General features: G+C 35.4%; 1 long non-coding RNA gene across 2 annotated transcripts; it reads left to right on the top strand.

The window, feature by feature from the left end:
• Positions 1-24,307: 24,307 nt before the first annotated feature.
• Positions 24,308-25,489, top strand: LOC145139841 (uncharacterized). Of its 2 annotated transcripts, XR_013722012.1 has the most exons (3): positions 24,308-24,778; positions 24,903-25,076; positions 25,199-25,489. It is a non-coding gene; the product is annotated as an uncharacterized LOC145139841 (long non-coding RNA). The 2 variants fall into 2 exon arrangements; XR_013722011.1 differs by lacking the exon at positions 24,308-24,778 and having other exon boundaries at positions 24,790-25,076.
• Positions 25,490-26,037: the final 548 nt, after the last annotated feature.

Genomic DNA, 26,037 nt, shown 5'->3' with positions numbered 1-26,037 from the left:
CACTCAACACACCGAACCAGCAAAAAGGAAACGATCTTACATTGACCACTGGTAATTCCACAGTATGCAATTGGCATATGACGATATTTGATGATCTAACCCAACAGGAGAAAAGAAATAAACCAGGGATACACTTACTCATCCTGCTACAGTATCCTAAACCACAACGCAATTCCCACAAAAATGTGCAGATAAAACTGAAAGAAGGCAAGGTTACATACCCGCAACATCGCCTGTTGTAGTTCTGACTTCTCCTATCTGACACTGCAGGGCCTGACTCCTTCTGCTGACATGACCAACCCCGCTACACTTGTAGCAGACTAAACCCTTGGAGCGACAAACTCCCTTGTGCACTTTCCCGTACGTGCTGCACTGACTCCGGCCCTGCTGGCCTTTGACCCGATGATCAGAAGTCTTGGGTCTCTTCCCGGGAACCTCTACTATACGCACTTGGCACGACCCTCTCTTCCCAAAGTGCTCCAAATTGATCTTGCATCCTCAGACTTTGGAAGTCATATCCTTCAGGGTCTGACACCCTATCACGCTCACTAGCTCACTTGCCAATAGGTGAGCTGCAACAGCTGGAACATCCTCTGTCCCCAACCGGGTCGCAGACTTCTCTCCGAAGCTTCTCAGATTCTCCAAGACTCTCACTGATTCGAGTATGGATCCTGTGCTTTCAGTAGTACGGGCCCAATACTACATTCCACACCTATCCATACTTTCCTCAGCAATCCTCCCGAATCCTCCAAGTCACTTCCTCAAACTAATGCAGCCAAGTCTCACTAAACCTCACTACTAACCCACTGAAACATATCCTAGTCTTTCATAGGTTCCCGAACCCACCCAGTCCTCAGCTGCTGAAAGATTCCCAGTGATGTACATTAGCTACCTGATGAATATAGCCACATGCAACAGAGATCAGATAATCCTTCGAGTAAAAGACCCATCCCTAGAACGGTTGGACTCAAACAAGAGCTGCGCAATAGGGTCATATCTATCACTTTGAGATTATCCAGCCTGTGCCACATGTGACTTAGCATATTCACTTAATAGTTAACTCACATTACTAAAAGTCCCACAAAGCACAAATCAAGAAGCATTCAGACAATGGAAAATCTAACCATCATATTCCAATCAAACCATTCTATCATCTAATCAGGAATCTATACATGCAATTCAAAGGCTCATACAATCAGGCATAACCTAAACAGGCTATCCTATCACTAACTGATCAGTACTAGCATGCAAGTCTACAAGCCCATACAATAGGCATATAAGACATTCTCCTAGATCCGCAACCCTAATCTAGCATGCAATTCTCATAAATATCATAACATAACATGTATGGGTATCTTGGGGAAAACTTACTTGAGCTCGGCTGATTGCACGCATCATACAACTTGTTCTTTTCAAATCTCTTTTCAAACTCCTTTTTATAAAATGATATTACTTTTGAAAATTTTCATACCAAGTCCTTAGTTTGAGTCCAGACACACCCGAGAGTGTGCCCGAATCTCTCAAACCAAGGCTCTGATACCAGCTTGTAACATCCCAAAATTCAAGACCAAAAATTTCATTTTAATTAAGTTATTATATAAAACCAACAGTATAAAAACATTCACAATAATATCTCATGTCAAAACCAAAGTGTCAATAATCAAAACATATTATCATAAAGCCATATTAGAGTGTAATACCAAAGATCTCATGTGCGGAAAACATAGTGTGATGTGCTACGATCAAGTCGGCTCCTTTCCTTTGAAAACGAGTACCTGAAACCAAAAATGTAAACCGTAATCACGAACCTTAGTGACTTCCCCCATCATACCACACACCATACAATAACATACTGCCAAGTGATTCTGGGGTGCCTGACCTACCCATGTCAAGCCATTTTGGGGTGCTTGACTTACCCAGGTCAAGCCATTCTAGGTTGCTTGACTTACCCAGATCAAGCCATTCTGGGGTGCTTGACTTACCCATGTCAATCCATTTTGAGATGCTTGACTTACCCGTCGGTTTATCTCAACCGACTACAGGGGACTATTTCATCCCCTACCACTACCACATAATAACATAACGTAAACATACTTCCAGGCAATTCTGGGGTGCCCGACATACCCTTCGGCCCTTACAACCGTGACTTGGGAACTACTCCCCATACTACCTACTATCACATAACATCATACCATGCTAACACATAAAACATATCAGGTAGTAACAAACCTATATAATTATCACAAAGACAATCATCTATCTAACAACTCCTACTAGTGGGCCGACATTGTGGCCTTAGACCCACTTCTACTGGAAGGTAACTCACCTCACACTGCTGAAGTCCCATAGACAAAACTCTAGCTGCTGGATGACAGGTTCTCGAACTGTCAATCATCAAAATAACACCCAATCAGTAATTGGGTTCCAATACATATCCATAAGTCCATGCTTAGGGTAAAAGACAACTTTACCCCCATCTTAGATTGATTCAAACTCAAGGCCCAATCCAAAGGCCCAAAAGTCCAACTATAAATCAAAGCCCAACATATGGCCCAACTTTCCAAATTAGGCCCAAACCTTTACATGGTCTTATTCTAAGGCCCAACCATTTAGTCCAATCCAAACATTTGGCATTTCTAATGACCCAATATCTCATAATCATAAAGGCCCAATTATGGCCCATCTATGGCCTAATTTTCCAAATTGGGCCCAAATCCCTCACATGGGTCTTACCCTAAAGCCCATTAAATTATTCTAGTCCATTTGTTTGCTCTTGGATGGCCCATTATTGGCCCAATCACCAAAGCCTAATAGAAAGGCCCAACTTAAGGCCCAAGTGAAATTAGGGTTTCATATAAAATGACAATTAGGGTTTAGTGTTTCTCACTTAACCCATTAAGGACTTAATCCATTAAGTCCATCACTCTACTAGATAAGTCATATAGTGTGATTAGGTGTAATTCACAATTCCATTCCAATGGCCCAAATGTGGGTCCCGATAAGTCTAAGGCCCATGTATCCAAAATTAGGGTTTTCTAAACCCTAATTAGGGTTTCCAACCCATTCATAGCCCAATAGGCCCAACACCAAGTCCTTAGATCAATTAGGGTTTATTAGGACCATTAGGGTTTATTAGGCCCATTAGGGTTTTAGTCCATTTGTCCAAGCATCCCAAACGAATCAAACACAAGAAGCACACCGCCACCCAACACGGCGGCTGGTGGCGGCAGCCACCACCCTACGGTGGTGGTTTTGAGTTTCATTTTATTATTCTAGCCCCGGTTACAATATTACAATCAAAATACCAAATTGACACACACACACACACTCACTAAAATAAATACACACAACCACCCTTGCGGTAGCCGGCGGTGGCAGCCACCACCTCACGGTAGTGGCGGTGGCTATCCTCGATTTTCCGGCTAGAAAAAACACATGCAACACACACTTCAAATAGTAGTATACACTCCAGCCACCCACCTGGTGGCTCACGGCTGCGACAGTAACAGATTTGGGATAACAGCCACCACCTCACGGTGGTGGCAGTGGGGTTTTCTTCATATCTTTGGCCAAAAGACACTCCTGCGGCCTTATACCATCACAACACACGAACACAAACACCACAACATTCCCACATCCACCTTTCACGGTGGCTAGTGGCGGCAGAATAGGGTAGCACGATGGCAACAACAACACTATAGGCAACCGGGGCGGCTAAAGGTGGTAACAGCAGCGGTGACCGGTGGCTTGGGGCGCAACGCTGAAGAAACGACGATGAGATAGGAGGAGAGGAGGTTGCAACGGAGGGACGGACACCCGTTGTGGTCTTCGTCGTTAGCGGCAAAGGGAACCGCAACAACCCGGGTGGCGGCACACAAGACGACATGGTCGTCAACTGATAACGATGACTGACCTGTGCTTCGACAGGTTGGAAATGAAGAAAGTCGGGTGGTCACTGAGGCCGCAAACTGGTCAAAAAACGGGCATGGTGGCGTCACCGACGATGGAAGACATAAGGGTGGGGGAGTGGCGGCTGACATTCGATTCTAGGGTTATGGTTTAGACTTAAGAGGGTATCGGTTAAATACCCTGTCCCTTAACACATCTTTGCCATAATGACGCTTCCAGTCCCTCCTCCATAAAATCTTTCCAAAAGAAGTCTATAATTTACCATTTAAACCCTGCCCCGTGAAATCCTTTGCAAATTAAGTCCGAATTTACCAAACAGCCCCTCTTCTACAAATTGTTCTCAAATGAAGTCCATATGTTACCATTCAACCCCTAAGCTTCAAAAATCTCTTCAATTTGAGTCCTAATAATTCGCCAATTAGTCCCTGCCTTCATAAATATTTACGAATCTAATCCATAACTTACACTTTAACCCCCGAATTCTAAAATTGTAACCTTGGGCTCCCGAAAACCAACACCTTGCTATATAATTATTGATTTTAGGGCTACCATACATTAATTAATTAATTAATTAATTTATTTAATAAACGGGGTGTTGCATAGACTCTTAATACATGATGTGATGATCACATTTTGATGTCATTGCAGGATCTAAGAGAAAGTAGGAAACTTAAGTAGAGTGAGCTGAATCTGATCGTGAGAGATGGACTTCGGTCACATGGTTCGATGATCAGAATTTAGAGTTACTAATAAGGAGTTAGGATAATTTAATTAATTGTTATTACTCTTAGGAAATGTCTAGAAACATAGTTTTCATTTTATGTATTGTAAGGTGAAGTTCCAATTTTTTGTTTATATTCAATAAAAGTGAAATTTAGGTTTATTTGGTTGCCTCATTTTATACATTTCCTTGCAATGACTTTTATGAAAGTGTTGGTTACATTTCAAATAATAGCAATATTAATTGTGGATTTGATTCTTATGATATCACTTGTGGTATTTGTTGGGTTTTAAACACTATAACACTCCTATGGTGCACATACAACCCTAGATGCTTTGGATCTATGTTTTCTCTAATTATAAATGCAATTTCAATTTTCCAAAGCATACATCCTAACTAGCATACAATAGAGGATATACAATATAAAACTTATAGTTAGATGAATACCTCTTGATGTTGTTGTAGTTCTTGGCCTTAGAAAGCTTTAGCACCTCAAGTGTGATGCCTCAAATGGTTCACAAACACCATAAACAAAGGAGGACTTGAGATAGAGGTTAAGCACCACCAAAATCGTCTAGGGTTCTCTTAGAACTCTTAGAATGCTTAGGTGAACCGATTTTGGCTAAGGGGTAACACTTATATAGTGTAGGATTCCAAAGGTCATGGGTAAACCATAATCCATACACTTAGGTTATGATCCATATCTCATGTGGGCTAACCCTTCATAGATACTTACATAAAACTTAGCCCAACATGGATCAATAGCCCAAACACTATATATATTACTGATTTACATAATCAGTCCCCGTTAATTTAATTAGTCTCTTTTGAGCACTAAATTAATTCCAAATTAATTCTTGATCAATACTAATTAAATATTATGATTTCATAATTAATATATTATGCTTGTAATATATTACTAAATCATAAATAACCACTTTCTCAAATATCCATCCTAGCAGATTGTTCTGGTGAAGGCAACCCAAATGGACCATGCTACTCTCGGGTCGAGTACATACCAATTATAGTTATGGGCTTAGACACCTAATCCAACAGTATTGTCATGATTGACCAAGTGAAAGAAATCTCATCACCAACTGGACAAATATTTGGTGTTGTACGATCCGCATTGTATAGTTTATGAGAATCTTGTTCATTGGAAAATTATTACTAATTCATTGATCACATGTTTATGTAAGTCAAGTGAAGGACTAATGGATCTAGTACATGTTGATATGGACTATTCAGATCCTCCATAAAGGGTGATAACTCTATTCGTCATGATTTAATGATGTTTCAGTAAATATGATTGTGTTTATAAGATTATGCATAATTTTGATACTTTGAAAAGATTCAAAGAATAGCAGAAGCAATAAGAAGAATATATTAAGTAGAAAGATAATAGATTCTCCAATTTGATAAGAAGGGAGAATGCTTTAGTATCATGTTTTATGATCATCTAAATGATTGTGGAACTATATCATAGTTGACTCCTCGAATAACATCTTAGTACAATTGTATGACTAAGAAGAGGAATCAGATGTTGATGAAATAGTTAAATCAAGAAATGAATCATACTTCGTTTTCAATCAATTCTTAGAGTGATACTCTAGTTACTACAAAATCGTATCTTGAAACTCATTTCAAACTAAGAAGGTTGAAAAAAACCTTAAATATGTGGCGTAAAATGTTTTTCTTACTCTAGCACATATAAAATTAGAGTTGTGATGTTTTCATTAATCGAGAAACATAGGATAAACTAAGATTTTATGAAGTGTTTTCTTGTCGAGAATCCACACTAACTTTTGGATATGTGTTTTATCTTGTCAAGGAATTTTCCTTGAGAGAAAACATATATGTCATGAAGTCAGTGGGAATCTTATTGATCTTGAGAGTTTCAGGAGTCAGTCGACAATAAACCTTTTAGTCATCACTAGCACATGACCTGAGGTTGATAAACTATCATGTTAAGTTGACACATTCTTGTTTCTGTGCACCTTCCAATTGAGTTGGCAATGCTTATGAGTTCTATGGTTCTCATTTGACTGCAAAAAGCAAAGCACGTTGGTCAGTGAAAGTACATTAATCAATATGGGTGAGCTGCTTAACAACACGAAAGCACTGGTAGGCCCTTATGCTACCAGAGGGAAAGAAATTAAAAATAAGCGAAGTTCAGTCCATGAAAAGAAAGCTACATTTGAAATTGGTTTTGTCCTAAACCTTATCTTATGATTGTAGGTTGGAAATGATAGATTCACATGGATGGGAATGTATACACCATAAAATCTAGATGGAAAATTCTTCGCTCTAATTCATACGATTGATTATGAGGAAACACTTTCGGTAGTAGATTTTAAAGATATGATAAAGATCAACATGGTTGGTGGTTGTGTTGATTGCATTCTCAAATTCATAATATGATTACGACATTCCTCTTCATATTTCGAATTGTGAGGAATGGAAAGGAATTCTTTGAACCTTCATGACATATAACTATAAGTTTTGAAAGGGTTTAGATACACACGTAAGCTATCCAATGAAGGTGTATAAGCTTAAGAAGTCTTGTTAAAGACTTATCGAAGCATCATGTAAAAGAAATATTTACTTCAGTAAGAAAGTCAAGAGTATTGATTTCTAGAAGTCCAGTTGATTTCTGGGTACATGTTAGTGGCAGCATAATTGTTATGTTAGTATTGCTTGTTGACAATACTATTCATAAGAAACAAAGTTTTTCACTTTGCAAATTGCAAAGTTGGAAATTCTTTCTCTATGATAGACTTGAGGGAGAGGGCACTCATACTTCATTTTTGAATCTAAAAGTTTAGATAGAACTTAGTCATAAACATATATGAATATTGTGTTGAAATGGTTAAACATAGGAAATTCGATATATAGAAATATTATAGCCAGACTCAGAACAAATATGAGATCCTTGCATAATAAATTGATTCCCATATGCCTCGAATATAGGATCGATTACATATGCTATAATATTCACTTATTCTAATTTTTCAAATGCTTAGAGCATTGTGAGAAAAAGGACTAGAATTTTGTATGACTAGAGTTGTTAAACAACTATCAAGAACATTATGAAGTTTGAACAGTTGGAAGTATGGTATTGTTTGGGAGAAACATAGTGACATGTTTAGATTGAGATGATTCTTGGTCAAAAATTGATGGTCGTATGGGAATATGGAAACGTTTCCATAATAGGAGTTGATTATTGAGTCTACATGTGAGTTGGAAAATTTAATGCAAGAGAAGTGTTCGAGGAGTGTACTTGAATTAAACCTCCATTACTTTGGAACTGTTTCTAGTAACAAAGTTCTAATGGAATATTTTGTAATGTCGTTGGCTCAGTCAATGTGACTTTCAGGCCTCGACATCACAAAAAATCAATCCATTTAAGGTTGGAATTCCAATACATCTTAGACAATGAAAAGAATTTGGAATTGTGAAATAAACATCATTGGAAAAGTGTCCAGTCGATCTCTTCACAAAGGAAGGACCATAGAGAGTGTAACATTCCGAAATTCAAGACCAAAAAATTTCGTTTTTAATTTAACAACTCATAAAACAGATTACTGAAAACATCATCAATGTTATCTCATATCATACTAAAACCCATGTGTCAAATATCACAAAATATGTCATAGAAAAATAATGTCAGAGTACAACTCCCAAGATCTCATGTGCGGAAAATCGTGTGTGATGTGTTGCTATCATGCCGACTCCTTTCCCTTCGAAGAAGAAGGACCTGAAACCAAAACTGAAAATCGTAAGCACAAATCGTAATAAGTTCCCCCATCATACCACATAAACACATACTGCTAGGCATATCTGGGTGCCCGGCCTACCTTGTCAGGCATATATGGAGTGCCCGATCTACCCATGTCAAGCATATTTGAGTGCTCGACCTACCCTGTCAGGCATATTTGGGGTGCCCGACCTACCATATCAAGCATATCTGGGTGTTCGACCTACCCTATCAGGCATATCTGGGGTGCCCGACCTACCCATGTCAAGCATATTTGGGTGCTCAACCTACCCTCCGGTTTATCTCAACCGACTACGGGGACTATTTCACCCCTACCACTATCACATAATACATAGCATAAACATACTGTCAGGCATATTTGTGTGCTCGACCTACCCTCCAGTTTATCTTAACGGGCTACGAGGTCTAACCTACCCCTCCTACCACTATCACATGATATCATATCATACTAGCGCATCAAGCATAACAGATAGTGGCATACCAGACAATTATCACAAAGACAATCATCTCAAATATAATCAACTACTAGTGGGCCAGCTTTGGTGCCTTTGACCCACTTCTACTGGAAGGTAACTCACCTCAAATGTCGTGAAGTAGCGGAACTGCCCTAAGCTCTGAAATCAAATCCACTCAAACTCCTACACATAACAGATCTCCTTTAATTACCCTTTCATACTCATAACCCCTTACGGGTCAACTTTGGTCAAAGTCATAGTCATAGTCAACACCCTGGTCAAATTCAACCTTCTGGTCAAAGTCAACATCCTGGGTTGAATCAACGCACCGAGTTGGTCCATAAACTCGTCGAGTTCTATGAATCATAAACCCTGAAATCGCGATCCAACTCGTCGAGTTCTTTCACAAATCGTCGGGTTCCTCTATCTACAGAATCGAGACTTTTCCATTCGACTCGTCGAGTCATCCTTGAACTCATCGAGTTTTTCCCTTTACAGAATCGGGACACTTCGACCCAACTCGTCGATTTCCTCTATGGACTCAACGAGTTCTTTAGTTTGTTGATCCATCTTAATAAATGAAGCCCCTACCCTTCAGATCTAAGCTCCATACTTCATATGCATGCTGAAAATGTCCTTTTAAGGGTAAAGTTTCCACCTTTACCTGTTAATACTCTTCCTTAATGGTTTTAGCTCAAACCCTAACTCTTTAAGACCTAGATCTTGATCCAAAAGCCATAATACTTCAAGCTAAGGTCTACAAACTGAGATCTAGATCCTGGACACTACATGAACACGTAAAGTCTCTGACTTTCTCTCCATGCATGGCCTTTTGGAGATTAAAAGGCCAAAATGACATCCTAAAGCTTACATGGGGCTTCAATGGCCATAAAGTTTGCACCTTTATGCCATGAAAGCCCTTCATGGTCCTAAATCTAGAAGTATACTCACTTAGGACGTCCATTTCCCAAGGACCATGCTACTTGGACCAAAAACTCAATAAAAGTGAAGATGAAAAGATCTAAGTAATCATTAAGCAAGTTTGAGACTTGCTTACCTAGAAATGCTGCAAATGGTGTAAAGTCTCTCTATCTACTCACTTCTTCTTGAGTCCTCAAGCTTCTTCTTCCACAAGCTTCAAATGCACAAGTTTTCTTTCAAGAATGACTCACTAGCTCACACAAGGCATTAGGGTTTTGAGATTTAGGGTCTGGGACTTGGAGGCTGTAAATGAGGCTAGCCTTTGGAGGTTAAGGTGTTTAAATAGGGTGCTAAACCCTGAAAATTAGGGTTTCACTCTGGCAGTCCTACTCGTCGAGTTGGGGCTCTCAACTCGTCGAGTAGACTTTACATCCCATGTCCAAATTCCATTCCTACTCGACGAGTTTGGGGCCTCCAACTCGTCGAGTTTCTATACAAAAGTGAGTAAAATTTTGATTTAAAATACATACCAGGAACCAGGTGTTACAGAGAGGCATAATATGCATCTTCATAACTTCGCATGATTGATGCTTAACTCAAGTGGTTAGTTGATTACTCAAAACATTATACAATGAATAAAGTCATAATTATTATGGTGATTAAAAATAAGAGTTTTATTTATATTCAATAGTTTTGAGACCATAGTTAATTAGTTTATTTTTGTGTTTCACTTCGCATGTTTTACTTCTTGAATAATTTGATTATTCGAAATTCCAAAGTCGCTCATACTTTTGGAAGTAAGTAGTGAAATAAGACTGTCATGAATTGAATTGTAGATTATCTATGGAGATTAGGCATTACAATGGTTGCTACAATGTTCACCAGGAACCAGGTGTTACAGAGAGGCATAATATGCATCTTCATAACATCGCATGATTGATGCTTAACTCAAGTGGTTAGTTGATTACTCAAAACATTATACAATGAATAAAGTCATAATTATTATGGTGATTAAAAATAAAAGTTTTATTTATATTCAATACTTTTGAGACCATAGTTAATTAGTTTATTTTTGTGTTTCACTTCGTATGTTTTACTTCCTGAATAATTTGATTATTCGAAATTCCAAAGTCGCTCATACTTTTGGAAGTAAGTAGTGAAATAAGACTGTCATGAATTGAATTGTAGATTATCTATGGAGATTAGACATTACAATGGTTGCTACAATGTTCATGAGTACTTAAAAAAATGGAGATTTTGAGTATTGGATAAACCTACGCTCAGATAATTACTGCATAGATTCTATCACAAGTAATTTTAAGATGATAATATCTTATATTCTTAAAACTAAGATATATGAGTTGTAATTTACAAGTCGGTTATACATTGGTATTGCGAAAACGCATCAGTAACTTGATGTTATAAAACGTAGTGTCATGTGCAATTTGGTGAGTAAAAGATGCAAGCATATGAGTCAAATTTTATTCATTTATTTTTCCCTAACAGGAAAAGAAATATCTTTGGGCCTCTCGATGATTTGATGTCGACACCTGAAGTGCTTGGCTGAGCCTAGACTAAATTGATATGTTCAATTAGCAGTCTGAATTTAGTTGTCATAAATCGGGAAAACGAGAAACAAAATTTTAGACTATGAGATTGATTTCAATCCATGTCTCGTGTCCATACGATATCTTGTAGAACGAAGGAATATTTTATCACTTATCTCAGGACACGTAACTGACTGGGTCAGAGTTCGACAGCGGCTTTTGGAAGCTACAATTTGCTGATCAGTTTAGAAGTTATACTGACAATTATAGTTATAGACTTATCCAAGTGGGAGACTGTTGGATTAGGTTTCTAAGCCCATTACTATAATTGGTATATATTAGAATTAATAGTAGCACATTCTTTTTGGATTGCCCTCAAACCTAGTAATTTAGTAGGATAACTTTTAGAGAGAGAGACTGATTTATTAATTTATTATTACATGATTAATAAATTAATTAGAAATCAAAATAAATGATTTTGTTAGTATATTATGAGAATAATATATTAATTAGAAATATTATTATTTAATTAAGAATTAATCAGAAATTAATTGGAATTAATTTTAGGATTAATTGGATTAATTAAAAGTACAGGGGTTAAAGTGTGATTGTTCAATAGTTGAATAAGAAGCATTCCATAACATTCCTATAGCTTTGGACGGTTTTAGGAGGGTCTAGGGTTTCTAGAATTATCCTTGGATCATAATCAGGAAGCTGGATAATTACCAGAAGGAAATAATATTTGTTGAAAATATACGATCTGATTACCACGAATAAAGGCTCAGATACCAGTTACTGGGTGACAGATATATATATTTAAGGAGATAAGATGCGGAAAACAAATAAGAAGTGCGGAATAAATATAAACTAGAAAGCTATAAATGACTGAAAGCTATAAATGAAATAAATGACAGTATTTAAATGACGTAAAGCTGTAATAAAATATATAAATATATAACTATATATAAAGTCGGTTCGTCAATAAATTGACTGAACTGGTTTAGAATTGGACTGGATCTTAATAGACTGTGTCTCTATTTGTTCAAAGTTCAATCCGGTAAGTAACAATAAGTTCTTTTTATGTAACAATGAATTGTTTACAAAACGATACAAAATACACGGGTAATGTTTTTTGTATGTGGGTATGGGTTTTTTTAAGGTGATTTGATGAGGTTGAAGTGGGTATTTGGAGGGTGGTAAAAGGTGGAATAAGGTTGTAGTTTTGGTGGTATAAGCTAACAAAGAGGGTGATGTTGAAAGAGCTTTGGGTGGTTACGAATATAGATTTTCGTAGTAAATCTCTCTGGATAGCCAATTCTCTCTCGCGTCTCTCTGGGGTTTTCAGTGGTCAAAAAAATCGAGGAAAATTCCTGGATGTATGTAAGGTCCTGAATAATTTGCGGTGCAAATCTCTCCTGTATTATCTTGTTGAGTTGTGCTCGGTGAATTTTTTCTTAACTTGCAAATTCTGATGTCGAAAAACAGCAAGGTGATGATGGTTGTGGTGATTTGAAAGGGTTTTTGGAGGAGGTTTAAGGATGGTATTTGGAGGGTGTTTGGAGATTATTTTGAGGTTGTTTGTAGGTTGTTTTGAGATGAAGGAGTGCAGGAGATATTACAAAGAAACACACAAAACACTTAAACTCTCACTATGACAAACTCACGTATGTATCTATATATATATATATATATATATATGCAAAATTAATCAAAAGAAATCTTCCACTAGTGTTTGTAAATGAAAAAGAATTTGTTGGTGGATGTAATAGTTGGTAGCACACATGGTGTTGTGTTCTTTTTGCTTTGTTCATTTCTTTCCATTATATATATATATATATATATATATATATATATATATATATATATACACAACACTTGTATATATATATATATATATATATATATATATATATATATATATATATATATATATATATATATATATATATATATATATATATCCAATTGTGAATTGAATTTCCATTTTTGACCCTTGAGGTTTTTAAATTCTTGACAATTTTAGTCTTGATTTGTTTTGTCTTCAAACGACCAAATATTGCGTCTATTTTTCCGTCTTTGCGTATTTCGTCTTTTGCATATTTTTCTATTTCTTAATTAAGCACGAATCCACGCAACCTGAAATAACTGATAATATTTGTTAGATAATATAAAACCAATTCGTCTTATTTCAGTGATGATCACATATAAAAACATTTTTCAACAATTTCCCCCTATGTGATCATTGATGAAATAAGGATAGATATAATCACATTAACAGTTTTAATCTTGAAGATTTGGGATAAAAGTTTTGTCAATGAGAAGATATATATAAAACCATTGTAATCGTTTTGAAAGTTTGTGACTTGGTTTAACATATCTTATGTAAAAGATTTTCAGAAATTTGTTTCCGAATCAAAGTCTCGGGTTCGGTTATCAAAGGGTAGTCATATATGTATCTAAAGAAATTTCCTTAGATTTTATAGCATTATTAATGACGACAAGTGGTCTAACAGGTCGATTCAGATGAACGCTCATAGGTATAGCTCACACTTCACTTGGGTGTTTGGTTGTTCTGGCAGCAGAACAAGTTAATGATCACTAAAAATGAGTGATATCTCTCTCTGACGACTCACACTCATATTGGAGGTGTTCAGCTATGCTTTTCCTGTAAAGTCACTTAGTCTCATTATTAGATAATCAATCACATAAGACTGGTTTCGGCATTACTCAGCGGATTTCTTCATTCATGCCATTAAAGTTCACTCTCTCTCCGTCGGGAAATACATGTAGAGGGGTTTAGCAATTTTCATAGTGCAGTTTGCAACTAAGATTCTTCAGTGATGAAGGCTACAGTATCCCGGAAAATCCATTGTTGTTGCAGCTTCTTCTTTGATAGTATCATGTTTGTTGATCAATATCGATTTATTGTAAAAAGATATTTTGTTTTAGCATTGAGAAGTTGCTACATTTGAGACCTTTTTAAGAGTATTTGACTTGAGTGATTGAGATATCTTCTTTTGTGAAAAATGGTTAAAACAAATCGCGGGATTTTATGATTTTTGTTTTGAAATAACCATTTGGTTGAAAGTTTGTTTGAAAATACCAAATATAGAATATATATATATATTTTTTTGTTTTGTTTGGTATATCTTTATTGAATCCATTTGTTTTCTTGTTGATTTGTCTTTGAGGATTGGATGTTGATAGATATTTGTTTTTCCTTTGGTTTTCTTGTAAGGATATGTCGTTGTTTGCTTGATGGATCATGGGATCGCAAGTCTTCATTTTTGGTTGGCTTTTATCTAGGTAGGGATAGGTGGCATAAAAGACAGTTTGTCTAGTATGTAAGAAATGAATGTATCGTCACTGGTCATTTTGATATCTAAGCAAAAATGAGACCGTGACAAGGTATAATTGGGTATACCTTATAAGCAATAGTGACACACCTAAGCTCACAAGAAATGATTTCCACAATGATTTAGATCGACGAGGCACAAATTCTCACATGGGTTGTTGTTTTCATCTGAACCTCCTAACCTTATGTCCCTTGATTGTTTAAAATCGTCAATAATGAAATAAAATAGAAGGAAATAAAGTTATATACATTATGAAAAGTAGGATATTTGAACCTTCACTCCAATTGAGAATCAATATGACTTAAAATCTTCATCGAGCATAAGCATCTGAAAATTAAGTCAAGAGAAGATTAATCACAAGGTTCTATAAAAGCTTATTATGGCAAGTCTTTTATTAATTTTTTTTTGAAGATTTGTTTTTCTGAATGTTTTTGGAAATATTGGTTATTTGAATGTTTTTGGTAATTTTTAAAAGGAAAGCAATTTTCAATTGTTTTTGAATTTTCCTTTTGAATGAAAGTAAACACACTTTTGTACAAACAAAAAGTAAAAGTTTAAGGATAGATGTTATCTGGATTTAACATTCCTAGACGGCCTACGAAGTATTGAAACTTTGTTTCATCGAGAGCCTTAGTGAAGACATCGGCAATTTGATCTTCGGTGTTGATGAAGTGCAATTCGATATGACCCTTTTGAATGTTGTCTTTGATGAAATGATATCGAATGTCGATGTGCTTTGTCATGGAATGGTGAACGGGATTGTGAGAAATGGCAATTGCACTGGTTGAGTCACAAAATATGGGAATTTGTGAAATTTTGAAGCCATAGTCTCGCAGTTGAGTTTGCATCCATATGACTTGCGAACAACAGCTGGCGGCAGCGACGTATTCAGCTTCTGCTGTTGATGTGGATACACAAGTCTGTTTCTTTGAAGTCCAACTCACTAGTCTACCTCCTAGGAATTGACAGCTACCAGATGTACTCTTTCTATCTAACTTGCATCCTCCATAGTCTGAGTCGGTGAAAGCGTTCAGCTGAAAATCGGATTTAGCTGGATACCAAAGGCCAAGTTTGGGAGTGCCTTTTAGGTATTTGAAGATGCGTTTCACAGCAACTACATGGGATTCCATATGATTTGCTTGGTATCTGGCACAGACACATGTAGAAAACATGATGTCAGGTCTGCTGGCAGTGAGGTATAAGAGTGATCCAATCATTCCACGATATCTTTTCTGATCAACAGGTTTGCCATTTAAGTCTGCATCGATTTTGTATCCAAAAGCCATTAGGGTTTTTGCGGTATTGGATTTGTCCATTGAAAAGCGAGTGAGTAGGTTTTTGACATAATTCTCTTGGTTGATGAAAATGCCATCAGTTGACTGTTTGATTTGAAGTCCGAGAAAAGTAGTCATCTCCCCAATCATGCTCATTTCAAATTTGCTCTTCATTAGATCTGCAAACTTAATACTCAAAGATTCATTAGTAGAACCGAAAATAATGCCATCAACATATATTTGTACGATTAAAAGATGTTTATTATAGATTTTACGAAAGAGGGTTTGATCGATTGAACCTCTTTTAAAACCTGATTCTTCGAGAAAGGTTGTCAATGTGGCATACCAGGCTCGGGGTGCTTGTTTCAAGCCATAGACAGCTTTCTGCAATTTGAAGCTGTGATCAGGAAATTTGGGATCTTCGAAACCTGGTGGTTGTTGGATGTATACATCGCGATCTAACTCTCCATGTAGGAATGCACATTTAACATCCATTTGGAATACTTTGAAGTTCTTATGTGCAGCATATGCAAGAAAGATGCGAATTGCTTCAATTCTGGCAACTGGAGCATATGTTTCATCGTAGTCGATTCCTTCTTGTTGTGAATATCCTTTGACTACGAGACGTGCCTTGTTTCGACAAACGATTCCTTGATCGTCAGTTTTGTTTCTGAATACCCATCTTGAACCTATAACAGAAACATCGGGTGGGGTAGGGACAAGATTCCATACGTCATTTCTTTCAAATTCTTCTAGCTCTTCTTGCATAGCTTTTACCCAGTCTGGATCTTTGAGAGCAGAATGTATGGTTTTGGGTTCAGTCATGGATAAGAAGGCTCCAAATAAACAATCATTAGAAGTTGCGGATCTAGTTTGGATGCCTGAGTTTGGATCTCCGATGATTTGGTCAGTTGGGTGGTTTCTGGTCCATTTTATTAAGCGATTCTCTTCCGCTATAATAATTGGAATTTCAGTATCCCATTGTTCTTCTCCGGGAGTTTCATCTTGGAATAGGTTTGAAGGTTCCCCCATAAATGATGCATCGGGATTGTTTTGGATATTTGGGGATGGGGTATTTAAAGGAGGATTTGATGTTTGTTCCAATGAAGAAGTATGTGTAGGTGGTTCCCCCTTGAATTGATCTGCATCATTTCGGTTTGTTTGTGGAGTTCCTTCAGTGGTCGTTCCTGTAGAATCAATAGAAGTAGTTAGAAGTTCAGAATTGTAAGCGGTTTTGGGTTGTTCAAAAAGTAAATCAAGATCGATTTCAATGTCTATGTCAGGAGAAGGTGTTTGTTGAATTGGATTTTGAAAAATATTATCAATCATTTTAGAACCAAAATGTTCACGATCCAATTTTCTAACATAAAATTCATCGAAATGAACATCGGTACTTTCTTCAATTACTCTGGTACGTTTGTTCAGTACACGATAAGCAGCTGAGGAAAACGAGTAACCAAGGAAAATTTCTTCGTCCGACCTTGATTCAAATTTTGAAAGGTGATCTTTAGTGTTCTTTATGAAGCATCGACAACCAAAAATATGGAAAAATTTGATGTTTGGTTTTCGGTTGTTAATGACTTCATATGGTGTTTTATGAAGATGTTTATGGATTAAGGAACGATTTTGAGTGTAGCAAGCTGTGGCTATTGCTTCTGCCCAGAAGTATTGTGGCAGATCAGCGAAGATAAGCATTGATCTTGCAGCTTCACATAGAGTTCTGTTCCTTCTTTCGACAACTCCGTTCTGTTGTGGAGTGTATGGGGCTGAGAAGTTATGTTCAATTCCTTTGTCTTTGAGAAATGAATCTAGAGTCTTGTTTTTGAACTCTAAACCATTATCACTTCGGATTCTTCGAACAGGTCGTTTGAGCTTCAGTTCGATTTGTTTTATGAAGTTGATCATCTCTTCAGGTGCTTCTGATTTTAGTCTTAAGAAGAAGACCCAAGTAAAGCGCGAGAAGCCATCAACGACAACAAGAATGTACTTCTTCCCTTGTATGGTTTGGGTTTTGGCAGGGCCACAAAGGTCTATGTGCAGCAATTCTAGTGGTTCGGATACACTAGATTCTGAGATGCTTTTGTGAGTGGATTTGGAAAGTTTTCCCTTTTCACATGCAGCACACAGAGTTTCATTATCAAGCTTCAGAAGTGGCAGTCCTCTAACAAGATCATCGCCGATCAGTTTGTTGATGTACCCAAAGTTTAGATGGGAAAGGCGGCGGTGCCATAACCAACTGATATCTGCTGGGGCTTTTGATAGCATACATATATCGGGTTTACCATAGATAAGATCCATGTCAAGTGGATACATATTTCCGGCACGGTAAGAATCAACAATGATTTCTTTGGTTTTGGCGTCCATGATCAAGCTTCTTTGTTTGGTGAATAGGACTTCAAGATTGTTATCACACAGTTGAGAAACACTGATGAGGTTGTGTTTCAGGTCATCGACATAGGCAACTTTCTTTATGGTGAAGTTACCATTTGTTATGTTTCCATAACCCTTGATTTTTGCCGTCATGTTGTTGCCGAAGGTAACGTCTTGATTGGTTTGGGTGGGTTTGAAGTCACGAAGGTAGTTTCGGTTTCCTGACATATGCTTGGAGCAGCCACTATCAATATACCATGTATCATCCTTGGGTTCTCCAGCATTAGATACCTGCAATTTAGACAGAAGATTTAGGTACCCAAATCTGAATGGGTCCTGGTTTGTTAGTTGTTTTTATTTTGGGTTTTTTGTTTACTGAACTTCTTGTAGCATTTGACTTCATATTGCTATAAGAGTTTGGTTTATAAGGATGGAATGGTTGAGGTTTGATTTTATTTATCAAATTTTCCCAAAAAGTGATTTGTTTCTGAAAATTCGTTGGTTGATAAAATCTGTGATTTGAAAGTTCATTGAATTTTTAAAGGTGATCTCTTGAAAGCGGTTTTCAAAAGGTTTTTGAAAAGGTTTTGGTTTTTGTTTGGAAACCTGTTTTTGAGGTATGACGTATGGTTTAACAAGTTTCTTTGGTTTGTTTTCAAAAGCCTTTGGTTTGTTAAGTGGGGTTATGGTTGCTTCATTGGTATGTTTGATTTGGTTTGTTGAAGAACTAGCAGAGTTTGTTTCAGATTTTACAACTCTTTTGATAGACTTTTTGGAAACAGTGAAAGCAGTGTCATCTGGGCTACAGTTGATAACTGTTTCGTCATCTGAATCTTCATCATTAGCAGATATGAAAAGATCTGGAAGAGTGGATTCAGAGTTTTCACAAATTGTCATGTTTTCTTGTTTAGCTAGTTCATTTTCAAAGGATTCTCTTCCAATTCCTGGTCTGTAATTCGTATCAATTTTGCCAGTTCCTAAGGTGTTTGCTTTGGTGAAAACATCATCACTTAGTTTTCTAGCAATTTTGATAGAATTCATATTCCATATCAATCTTTTGTTTTTCAGATTCAAGAAAATTGGTTTGGTTTAAAGAATTAGTCAGTTTTTCATTTAAAGTTTTGTATTTTTCAGTTGATTCTTGAAAGTTTTGTTTCAACTGAAGGATTTCCTTTTCTAAAACATCTTTTGTTTCAGAGGAAATGACTGACTGATTTTTTTGTTCCAAATCCTTTTTCTGAATTAGGGTTTGATTTAATTGTTCCAAGACGTGATTATAATCTTCTGATTTTCTTTCAACGTCTCTTTCCAATTTGTTCTTTATCCTTGTTGATTCTCCAAATTTGAGTTGCAAGGTTTGTAACTCAGATTTGCAGATATCGGAATTGATCATTGTGTCATGATATTTTTTGAGATCAGCTTCTAGACTTTTCTCAATCTTGGTTATATGGGACTCAAAAATTGATTTCGAAAGACCAAGTTCAGAGATCATAGACCATACCTGTTCTATGACGTTTGGAGCTCTTGAAGGTCTATCAACACCAACTACGAAACAGAAGTTTGATTGTGTTGGTTCATTGTCAGCTTCGTCTTCAGAAGTTGGCCAGTATTCCACGTTTGGTTCATGGATTGCCATCAATGCTCTTTGCTTATCTTGATTTTCCTGTTTCTTTAATTCATCGGCTTTTTGAGCGTAGTATGCTGAGTCTTTGACTTTGGTTTTGTTTTTAGCTCGGCATTCTCTGGCATAGTGATTAGTTCCTTTGCAGTTGTGACAAATGATCACTTCTTCATCACTGTCATCCTTTTGACTTTTAATCAGAAGTCTTTCAGGAGCTTGAGTTTGGATTTGTTGGGAAGATTGGGAAGGGTTATGTTGGAATCCAAAATTTTGGTTGGTTTGAAAGCCATTGTTTTGATTAGTGTAACCTTGATTGCGGAATCCTCTGTTTTGGTTTTGAAAACTGTTGTTTTGGTTATTGTTATGATGACTTGAGTTGGGATTGTTTTGAAATCCCTGGTTTTGAAAACCTTGGTTTGAATTGTTTTGGAAGGAAGGTGTTTGAAAATTTTGTCCAAAATAAGGTCTTGGTTGAAAACCTGAGTTGTTTTGAACAGGTTGAGGTCTTGGTTGAAATCCAGAATTATTTTGTCCAAATGATGGTCGGTTTTGAAAATTTGGTTTAAAATTCGATTGACCGTGATTTGGAATAAATCTCTGGAGGTTTGTGTTTGCTAACAAAGCACACAGTTGTTGGTAGTCTGCTTTATCATTTAAATCAGATTGATCAAAAGAATTGTTCAAAAAGGGTTGGTTTTGAAAAGATGTCTGATTAAAATGATTGAAGTTTTGTTCATTAAAAGGTGTTTGGTTTTGAGAAGATGTGGAAACGAGAGCAAGTGGTCCTCCAAAAGCTGTAGTGGTTGGTGGGTCAATCGAGGATTCATACGATTGAAGTTCTCCATACAAATTGTATAAAGTTTCAGTATGAATGGCTGGATTTCCCTGAATGATGAGTTTAACCATCTTCCAGCTTTCGTAAAGATTGTTTAGAAACTTGAGATTTATCTCATGTTGTGTCTTTTTGATGCCCAAATTGTTCATTTTTACCATGATAAAATTGAACCTATCATGAGCATCATGGATGGTTTCTGATGAAAGCATCTTGAAATTATCGAATTCATTTAAAACAGATGTTCTTTTGTTTCCAATAATTCTTTGATTTCCACAAAAACGATTTTTTAAATTTTCCCAGATTTGATTTGCAGTCAACAGTATTATGTCATCCATTTGACTTAGAATACTGTGGGGAATTCCAGACACAAGTTCCTTTTTGGCTTGGAGTTGCAGCCTTTTTTCGGTTTCAGCAAGAGTGGCTTGATTTGTAGCAAGAGTAGCCATATTTTCTGGAGTAACATATGTTCCTTCTACACAATTCCAGACATCTTCACTTATGGTGTTAAGATGAAGATTCATACGGCCAACCCACGAATTATACTCTTCAGGAATAAGTATGGGTGCCCGTGAACCAGATCCCAAGCTGTTAGCAATAGAAACAGAGTTCATGTTGGAGTAATTAGCAGAAGACATTTTTTTGTTTTGAAAGGATTTTGAACAAGTGATATTAAAATGAAATTTTTAAAGAAAAACTTATGGAAGGTTTATAAACGCTAACCAAAAGTTTTCGACAAAAATTTCAAAGTAAATCACACAAGCTCTGAATTTTTTTGTTTAAGATTTTTTTTTTAATTTTTTTTAAATTTTTTTTAAAGGATTTTGAACAAGTGATATTAAAATGAAAATTTTAAAGTAAAGCTTATGGAAGGTTTATAAACGCTTACCAAAAGTTTTCGACAAAAATTTCAAGGTAAATCACACAAGCTCTGATACCAATTGTTGAAAATATACGATCTGATTACCACGAATAAAGGCTCGGATACCAGTTACTCGGTGACAGATATATATATTTAAGGAGATAAGATGCGGAAAAAAAATAAGAAGTGTGGAATAAATATAAACTGGAAAGCTATAAATGACTGAAAGCTATAAATGAAATAAATGACAGTATTTAAATGACGTAAAGCTGTAATAAAATATATAAATATATAACTATATATAAAGTCGGTTCGTCAATAAATTGACTGAACTGGTTTAGAATTGGACTGGATCTTAATAGACTGTGTCTCTATTTGTTCAAAGTTCAATCCGGTAAGTAACAATAAGTTCTTTTTATGTAAGAATGAATTGTTTACAAAACGATACAAAATACACGGGTAATGTTTTTTGTATGTGGGTATGAGTTTTTTTAAGGTGATTTGATGAGGTTGAAGTGGGTATTTGGAGGGTGGTAGAAGGTGGAATAAGGTTGTAGTTTTGGTGGTATAAGCTAACAAAGAGGGTGATGTTGAAAGAGCTTTGGGTGGTTACGAATATAGATTTTCGTAGTAAATCTCTCTGGATAGCCAATTCTCTCTCGCGTCTCTCTGGGGATTTCAGTGGTCAAAAAAATCGAGGAAAATTCCTGGATGTAGGTAAGGTCCTGAATAATTTGCGGTGCAAATCTCTCCCGTATTATCTTGTTGAGTTGTGCTCGGTGAATTTTTTCTTAACTTGCAAATTCTGATGTCGAAAAACAGCAAGGTGATGATGGTTGTGGTGATTTGAAAGGGTTTTTGGAGGAGGTTTAAGGATGGTATTTGGAGGGTGTTTGGAGATTATTTTGAGGTTGTTTGTAGGTTGTTTTGAGATGAAGGAGTGCAGGAGATATTACAAAGAAACACACAAAACACTTAAACTCTCACTATGACAAACTCACTTATGTATCTATATATATATATATATATATATATATATATATATATGCAAAATTAATCAAAAGAAATCTTCCACTAGTGTTTGTAAATGAAAAAAGAATTTGTTGGTGGATGTAATAGTTGGTAGCACACATGGTGTTGGGTTCTTTTTGCTTTGTTCATTTCTTTCCATTATATATATATATATATATATATATATATATATATATATATATATATATTATATAATATATATATATATATATATATATATATATATATATATATATATATATATATATATATATATATCCAATTGTGAATTGAATTTCCATTTTTGACCCTTAAGGTTTTTAAATTCTTGACAATTTTAGTCTTGATTTGTTTTGTCTTCAAACGACCAAATATTGCGTCTATTTTTCCGTCTTTGCGTATTTCGTCTTTTGCATATTTTTCTATTTCATAATTAAGCACGAATCCACGCAACCTGAAATAACTGATAATATTTGTTAGATAATATAAAACCAATTCGTCTTATTTCAGTGATGATCACATATAAAAACATTTTTCAACAATATTATTTTATTTCTTTTAGGGTTATCTAGGGTTTTCAAGTTGCAGTATATAAGGATCCCTATACCTAGCAATTTTGGCCATGTCTTCTAGACCTAAGGATAGCCGAAGTTCTGATCTATCCTCTCTCTCTCTCTCTCTCTCTCTCTCTCTCTCTTCAAGTAACCTTGGTTGCTAGGATTTGAGTATGAACCATTAGAGGCACGACACTTGTGGTGGTAGCTTCCAAATCAAAGAAGAAAGGATTATTTATGGTTTACTAAAACATTAAAAAAGGTATGTAATTCTTAACTTGTTTGTCAAAAATCGAAAATACCTAATGTTCATATTGTTCTTGTTGTTCAATAGAATGTTACTTCAATAGTGTTATGACTAGATCTAATAGGTTGCATGTACCTTAAGTGTTAAGGATTTATCCATGTTATTGCATGTAAAACCCATCAGACAAGACGATGGTGGTTTTTCAAATTGTTTTTTATGTTTATGTATGTGTTGAGAGAGAGAGAGGGAGAGAGAGAGAGAGAGATAGATAGATAGATAGATAGAGAGATAGATAGATAGATAGAGAGAGCGTGCGCCCGCGAGAGAGAGAGAGAGAGAGAGAGAGAGAGTAAGTGAGTTAGGTGGGTGTGGTAATTTATTTTTCTTTTTCTTTTAATTAAAATTATAATAAATTAAATAAAATAAGTTAAAATGAAATATTTAAGGGTATATTAGTTATTTTCAGGTTGGATATGGACCAAAACCACATAAAAAACCAACCATAGGGAACAAAACCACACAAGTTATCCGAAATTGGACCACTTATGCACCATCAAACTTTTTTGGACCAAAACCATAGAATTTTGTCAACCACATAGACCATTTTTGCAATATTGTCTATTATTATTATTATTATTATTATTATTATTATTAATCTTCTACTATATCTATTTTCTAGATATTGTCTTGGCTAATATTTGTTTATTCCAAGTTGTTATTTTCTATTGTTGGTATTGTTTAAAAGTATGTGCAGGTTGTTGATAAGATTTCTCTATATAAGAAGAACAACATACTATGACCAAGAAATGGATTGTTCAGATGTATGTAGACACTACTTGGTAAGATTGGTCCTTAATATTTTTTTTTTTTGTATAGTGGTTTCTAATTTCGGTTTTTTTTAAAGCAAAACGTCTATAAAGGGATAATACACCAGTATTTGCTTTCATCCTTATTTGCTTTCATCTCGACAGTATCTATGTTTCATGACATTTATGTCATGTTTTGTGTAAAGATACTCTACACGGATTGTTTTGTTATAGAATATAGAAAGTCTTTTAAGGGATACTTTCCTCTAAAATATATGACTGTCTTGGTTTTTATTGAGAAGGAAAAGTTATAAATTATTTTTTTATTAGTATTGATGAACGATGGAAAGATAAACGTTATAAATATTTTTTTATCATTATTGATGAATGACAAAATCATTATTGATGAATTACAAAGACCTTCTAAATAGGCTGTTGATTTTTGATTTGTTACTTCTCAAATTCAGTGATTGCTCTGCTGATTTTTCTGTTGTCAAGGATAAGTAAAAACAAGGTAGGTTCTTTTTCATTAAAAACTTGAAATTGTTAATTTATAGTTTAATTTTCAAATCATAGGATGGTCCATGTATTTTATTTATGATTAAAAAGCGCATTTTTTCTTTCTATGTGAAAAATAGGTTTATAACATGTGGTTGTGGCAAAAAAAATTAGATTTGTATTATGTTATACTATAATCTATGAAAAACTTTTAGATGCGTATAAATCGGTATATGGGTAGGCATGTTGAGCGGAACTATGATACAAAGTTCAGTATTGGTTTGGATTTGCTATAAAACCTTATGGGCAAGGAGGTACTTTATTTTCATTATATAATTTATAATTCACTTTTTAAATATAACTTTTTTTTTTGGTTTCTTTTAAAAAAACTTAATGGGGGGGGGGGGGGGGGGGGGGTTGTTGATGTCAATTGCAGGCATCATTAGCAGAAGACAAAATTAGCAATGGTTTGTTACTAATTTTGGATGGAAGAGAACATGGAAAAGAAGACAAATTCCAAGAAGCCCCTCCACTGCCATCATCTACCGATTGATAGTGAAGTTCTCATTTTGTTTTAATTTTTTATGTATGTACCTCCCTTGTATCTCATCGACTCATATCCATATTTACACTCTATTTTTTTTCCGCATAAAGTTTGATATTTAGTGAAGTTTTGTATAAACACATGTTTTTCATCATGTGTACATAAATAGGCATGATTTTTTCCCTTTTAAGTTTCAAAATCCGATAGTAATTGTTATTCGAATCAATGAAAGATTATGAAGTTTTGAGAAGTTGAATCTCTTTGCCAATAGGTTAGAAACATGAACAAAAACACCTTCCGTCTAGACTCTATGAAGGGCAAAGCTGTCACTTCACATAATATTCCATTTTCATTATGATTTCAAGTTTGTGAAGTTTTTAAAACTTCTTTTTCATCAAGTACATTGTAGATTTATCGAGCTTGCATTGAAAGGGAGATATAAAATTTACTCTCAACACTATATTCGTATTTCCAGGTTTATTAATATACTTAGAAACTTCAAGTATTACGTATATATCCTTATAAATTTTGAAATTACATATATATATCCTCTTCAAACTATAAAACTCATATCTATACCAAACACTTAATTTAATTAGGTTTAAATAAATTTTATATAAAAAAAATTATTAAGAAACTACATTTTTATGTCATTATACCAAAATACCCTTCCAAATATTAATGATTAACATTAAACCATTTTAATTTGGATTGACCTAACTATAATTTCA

Source organism: Lactuca virosa, chromosome 9, assembly GCF_052849685.1.
Source record: "Lactuca virosa cultivar CGN04683 chromosome 9, Lactuca_virosa_CGN04683_v6, whole genome shotgun sequence".
Taxonomy (NCBI): domain Eukaryota; kingdom Viridiplantae; phylum Streptophyta; class Magnoliopsida; order Asterales; family Asteraceae; genus Lactuca; species Lactuca virosa.
This window is presented reverse-complemented; position numbering and strand designations above follow the sequence as displayed.